The sequence below is a fragment of the Cucumis melo genome, chromosome 8, assembly GCF_025177605.1.
Source record: "Cucumis melo cultivar AY chromosome 8, USDA_Cmelo_AY_1.0, whole genome shotgun sequence".
In the NCBI taxonomy this organism is placed as follows: domain Eukaryota; kingdom Viridiplantae; phylum Streptophyta; class Magnoliopsida; order Cucurbitales; family Cucurbitaceae; genus Cucumis; species Cucumis melo.
Genome location: NC_066864.1, coordinates 14,853,296 through 14,859,897, shown reverse-complemented (window position 1 = coordinate 14,859,897; position 6,602 = coordinate 14,853,296).

Below are 6,602 nucleotides of genomic sequence, written 5' to 3'. Positions count from 1 at the left end.
AATAGTATTATCACTACAAGTATAGAGTAAGAGTGACTGTGTAAACTCTATACTTTTCATCATAAGATCGTGCTTATGATTTATTTCTCAAAGTAATAAAATCTCAGATCTCGAGTCAAGAACCCTCCAGACGTAGATGTTGTGTCATCGAACTGGGTTACCAATGTTCTATGTTACTACTGTTCTTTACTTATTATGCCTCTTGTTGTATGTTTTGTTGTTAAGTACATAACATATCTCCAACCATAGTTGTTGACTCTTTCGTTGTTTTAATGGTTTTAATATAAAGAGAATGTTCATAAGGACACCTAAAATACACATTATCAAGAAAATATTTGTTAATTATGTTATTCCACATTCTTGGTGCCTGTTTCAATTCGAATAATGTCTTCTTCAATTTTAGAATTTTATCCTCTTGGCCTTTCATGGAATAACCAAGAGGTTCTTCGAAGTAGACTTCTTCTTCTAGATATCCCTTCAAAAATAATTTGACGTCCTTATGAAAGATCTTCCAATTATTTTGAGCAGCAAGCGCAATTAACAACCTTATGGTTTCCAAACGAGCAATGGGAGCAAATACTTCATCGTAATCAATGCATTTTCTTTGAGAATAACCTTTTATAACTAATCTTGCTTTGTATCTCTCCACTTTTCCCTTTTCATTTCTTTTTATCTTGAACACCCACTTAACACCTACTACTTTCTTTCAATTTGGAAGAATAGAAAGTTTCCACGTATCATTCTTTTTTATGGCTTTTATCTCTTCATCCATAGCAATCTTCCATTTGTCATTTTGCAAAACTTCTTAAAAATTCATAGGTTCACTATTATCAAATAGACAAAAAAGAGTAAGGTTATTAAAACTAACTCTTCAGTTTGATCATATATGTCTCGTAAAATTCTCATGCCACAAGGCCCTTCACTTGAACTTGCAGATGATGAAGGTGTGCTTTGTTGTGGAGTGATTGACGATGCTGGTGGTGTTGATGGAGAAGCAATGTCACTAGGCTCATCATGATTATCGGGAAAAAGCAAAAATGTGTAGTCTTTTGGTTCGTCATTTCAATTCCATGATGCATCTTCATCAAACACAACATCTCTGCTTACCATCGTCTTCTTTGTAACAGGATTATAAAGCTTGCAGACTTCTGAACTTGCTTCATAGCAAAAAACAAAAAACATGTTTCTCACTTTTATCATCAAGCTTACTACACTTTTGATTAGGTATGCACATTAGCGATACATCCAAATACTCTCAAATGAGCAAGGGATGGTTTTCTTCTTGTCCATGCTTGTTGAAGAGTTTTGTTCCACAAGCTTCTAATAGGGGAACGATTTGATAAGTACACTGCACATTCAACAATAAATAATAAGAAATAATTATTCTTACTAAAAAAACTTAGTTTGCTCAGTCCACAAAGATCAGTGTGAACTAACTCCAGTGGTCTCCTTGCTCTCAAAGATGATTCTTGTGGAAAACACTTCCTTGATTGTTTGTCATAAAGGCAACTTTCACAAAATTAATCTGGATGTTTGAAATATGGCAACTCTTTCACCATGTCCTTCCTGGCTAATAGTCTCAAGCCATCAAAGTTCAAATAACCAAATCTCGAAGTGTCAAATCCAATTTGGATCTTTCAAACATGACTTTAAATATTAAGCAACATCAGTTTGAATGTTTAGTAAAAACATTCTATTTTCTATCATTTGCACTTTAGCAATCATATTTTCATGATTATTGTCGCGACGTGGAGCGGCCGACGTCCTCATCTTTAATATATAAGGTTCGGAGTTACCACCAATCATATTAAGGTGTGATTGATCACAAAAAAAATATTGGTCTACGTCAATTCAGATTTAAAGTTCGGGAGTCAGTTGTGTGTAAGGAAGGTGTTAATATCCATAAAAATGGTTACCAAAAATTATCTTTTAAATTAAATTAAGGAGGTTCACAAAACAGAGTTTTTTATTTGGTTTTTTTTAAATGTCCCATGGTTATCAATTCACATCTAAGAAAAAAAAAACTAAGCATGAATTGATGATTATATGAGTGACATGAGAGCCATTAGAAAAATGGAGTTTATTTTTTTGTTTAAAAAGATGATTTTTTTTTTACCTCAAGAATATTAAAATATCAAACTTTGGTATTTTGATCTCCATCATAGGTCTTTAATGGGAAATTTCATGTATCTAAAGAATTAATGAATTCTAAAGAAAACACTACCCAGTCTCGTTTTAAAATATAAAATTGTTGATATATTTTGTTTAAAAATAATTTACTAATTAATTTTAAAAATTTTAGAAATTTCATGTATTTATGGAATTTTAACTATAAAAACCATAAATGAACATTACTCTTTCTCATCTCAAATTTATAATAATAATAAAAAAAAATAGGAGAATTACATGTAGGGAAATAATAAGGTAGTTGGCAAATGCAATAATACAACAAACAATATAGGTTGCCAAATAATAGAGTTTGGAAATAATATACGCATGTTGGAAAATAAAATATTGGAAATAATATACTATATTAGAAATATATATAGTTCGAGAAATAATGTTTGGAAAATAAATAATATGCAGATGGTAAAATAACTAATCTGTCATTCAACAAATCTAATCTCTTAATATCAACATATTTAATAAACAGTAAAAAGAACCAAATTAAACCCTAAATCTAACAAATTTAAATCAAATTTCTTAAACCTAAAAAAAACCTAAACAAAATTAAAACACAGAGTAGAGGCATAATTTGATGCAACAATATTCAATAGGCCTAAACCTAACAAAAATTGATGCAACAATATTCAAATGCCTAAACCTAACAAAATCAAAACACAAAGCAGATTTGATGTAATAGTATTCAAATGGCCTAAACCTAACAAAATTAAAAAGCACATAAATTGATGCAACAACATGGTCTAAACCTAATAAAATTGAAACACCCTAAGCCTAACAAAATTAAAACACAGTAAAGTAGAACACAGGTAAAAATTTGATGCAACAATATTCAATTGGTTTAACCTAACAAAATTAAAACACAACATAATTTGATGCAACAATATTTAAATGGCCTAAACCTAACAAAATTAAAACACAAAGCAGAGGCATAATTTAATGAAAGAATATATTCAATTGTCCTAAACCTAACAAAATTAAAATACCATAAAACCTAACAAAATTAAAACACAGTAAAATAAAACATAGGCAAAAATTTGATGAAAGAATAATTCAATTGACCTAACCTAACAAAATTAAAAGGCATTGTAAAATCAACGAATTAAAAACAAAAAAAAATTGAAAAAAGAAAAAGAAATCTAGTTATAATCAAAAGAGAAAAGAAGGAAAGAGAAAAAAAAAACTTATGGTAGAATAGTTTTTTCGCTTTTCTTTTAACCCTTTTAATTGATCTCCCTTCTTCCAAGAAAATCTCCTTTATTTTTTTCTTTTCCACCCCAAAGGAAATCTACCCCTTTGTTTTTATAGTACACTGAGATGATAGTTTTTTTAGACTACTAAGAAGAAAGTAGGATCGTGTTTATGAGAGTGGAGAATGTGGGAAGAATCGTGAAGAGGGAGAGGAAAAAAATCGTGGAGTGGTTGAGGGAAAATAGGGAGGAGATGTGAGATTTACTTTTTGTTTTTTTTTTTTGCATTTTTCTCTTTTTTTTAAAATAAACTCAAATTCAAATCAACTTAATTTTATAAAAAATAAAGTAATAAAATAAAATAAAGTAAATATAAAAAAATAAAAATAAATGACCAAAATATGGTATCTACAATTATCTCTTATCAAAAGACTACAATCCTTCGTAAAAATATTATAGCCTTTCTCTAAGAGTTGTCCTAAACTCAAAATGTTGTTTTTCATATCAGGCACATAATAAACATTAGAGATAAACTCATGCTTTCCAATCTTCAAATTGATAAAAAATTTACCTTTTCCTTTAACTGAAATTTGTGTGGCATCACCAAATACAATATCGCCACCAATAGATTCGTCAAGCTCCACGAACATCGATTTACTTCCACACATGTGATTGCTTACACCATTATCGAGATACCATGCATTGTTTTCACATGTTTATGCACTTTTGCAAGCTAGAAGCAATGATGACCACCGCTTTCATCTTTCTAAACATAATTTGTATTTTCTTTAACTCTATTTCTGCATTCCCAGGGATAATGGCTGAATTTATGACAATTATAACATTCAACCTATCTTTTGTCATACCTCATGTCATTATTTGATCATTCTCCATTTGATCTTGAATAATGTTGTCTTCCATGACCTCTTGATGAAATTGAGTTTGAATTACTCTCATCAAATTTTCTTTCACCACAGTTTCCTCAACCTTGACCTAATCACCACGTCCACGATTGCCACCACGTCTTCAACCTTGATTGCCTTTTTCTAGGTTGTCTTCCTTGTCTTTTAATAACTTTGACTGAAAAAGTTGCTCAGTCGTCTGCTTGTTCTTATTTAAGAAGCTTCTCTTCATGGGCTTCATGGACTTGTAAAGAACCCATAAGTTGATCAATGGACATTGTACTCAAATTCTTTGATTCTTCAATAGCTACGATGATGAAATTGAATTTTTCATCTAATGAGCTAAGTATCTTTTCTACTACTTGCTCATCACTTATTGTCTCACCATATCTTTTCATTTCATTTACTACTGCTAGAAATCTCAAAGTATAATCTAAAAATGATTAAGACTCCTTCATATGTAGTGATTCATAATCACCTCTCAATTTTTAAAGGCGAACCTTCTTTACTCGATCTACCCTTTTATACATATTCTCCAATATTTTCAATGCTTGTTGTGCAGTAGTTGCTCTAGAAATTTTCTCAAAATTTGAATGATTAATGGCTTGATGAATGATGGTGGGAGCCTTTTGATCTTTTTTCCTTTTATTTTGTAAAGTTTCTCGTTGAGCTTGACTCAAAGTCGTATCACTTTCTGATTCTTCATAACCATTATTAACAATGTCCCATACATCTTGTGAACCAAGTAGAGCTTTCATTCGAATACACCAACTACTATAATTTTCTTTCATAATTCAAGGTATTTGGAAGGGAACTAAATTGTTGTTTGTCATTTGCACAAACAATTTTTAAACTCTAAACTCAAGCTCTGATACCACTTTGTTGAAAGCGTGTGATAAACACTCTAAATAAATAATCACCAAATGAAATATTTTAGAGGAAATAAAAAAATAACTTATTGGAATATTTAACTCTTTTTGTGTGTATTATACTCACACTTAGATGACAACATTTCAATCCAATTTATAGGATTGTCATGAACATAATTCATACCATTATTAAACACAACAATTTAAATCCTACATTTAATTAATGTGAAACTCTTATTAAATTAACTCTAACATTCTAACTCACATATCCTTTAATTTTTTAACTCTCATAAATTAATTCACATTTAACTTATTTATTTAAAACATGATTAATTTTCAACACCGCTGATGACCAACGTCTAATCCACCACTTTTTCACAATCGTCCCAAACAACTTTCAGCGATTATTTTCGTTAACTGCCTCCAATCAACCTCCTGTCACCTTTTTCTAGTGACTGTTGCTAGTCACCTTCGATGACTATCGTCGACCAACTTTTCTTTATTGTTGTTTGATGATCGTCGCCTGCCATTTCCAACCATCATCTTCGACGATCGTCAACAGTTTGCTTCCAACAATCACTTTTCTGGAAACCGCTATCGACCAACCTCCGACCACCCTTTTCTAGTAACCACCGTTGGCCAACTTTGACCACTGTCTCTAATGATTGTTTCGTGCGGCCACCAATGATCATTGTTGGTCATCTCAAGCTACTATTCCCTGATGACAGTCGACCATCCTCTGACCATCATGTGTTCACGGACAACTTTTTATTGTAATAAAAATTAATAAAAAAGATTTAGTATATAACAAATCAAACATACTTTTACCTAAAAGCACTTTTGAAAAATAATATTTTAAGTAGTTTGTAGAAAAAATATTTAAATGAAAAATACATTGAGAAATAATTTTTAATTAAGTTATTCTAAACAGGAAATGTGCACGAATTTTTTTAAATAATGATGATTTTGTTTTATTAAACTTGTATATGTAAGTTGTCTTTTTAAACTTTACTAGGTTGCATGTAATATCAAACTAGTTTATAATTAATAACAGAAATAAAAAATCACATAATATAATTTAAAATTAAGAATTTGATTACCTTCTGATATCTTTAGTAATGCAAGTTGTCTAAAATTATCATACTAATTAACGTATCGGTTTAAATATTCAATGAAGTGATACAGACGGGGAAAACGTCATTCAAGATAAAAGAAAAGATAACCGTTCTACTTTTTCTTTTTCTTTTTTGAAAACTTTTGTATCATATTCATTTACCACATATTAAAATGAAGGTATCCCAACTCTGAAGTTTCTCAACAATGGGACTAAACTTCAAATTATTCAAATATACAACACAACATCAAGAGAACTGAATGAATGTAATTGTATTAATATAAAAATACAAGTGCAACTGAACATGGTAATACGTTAATACATTTTAAGATGTATTCATCTAACG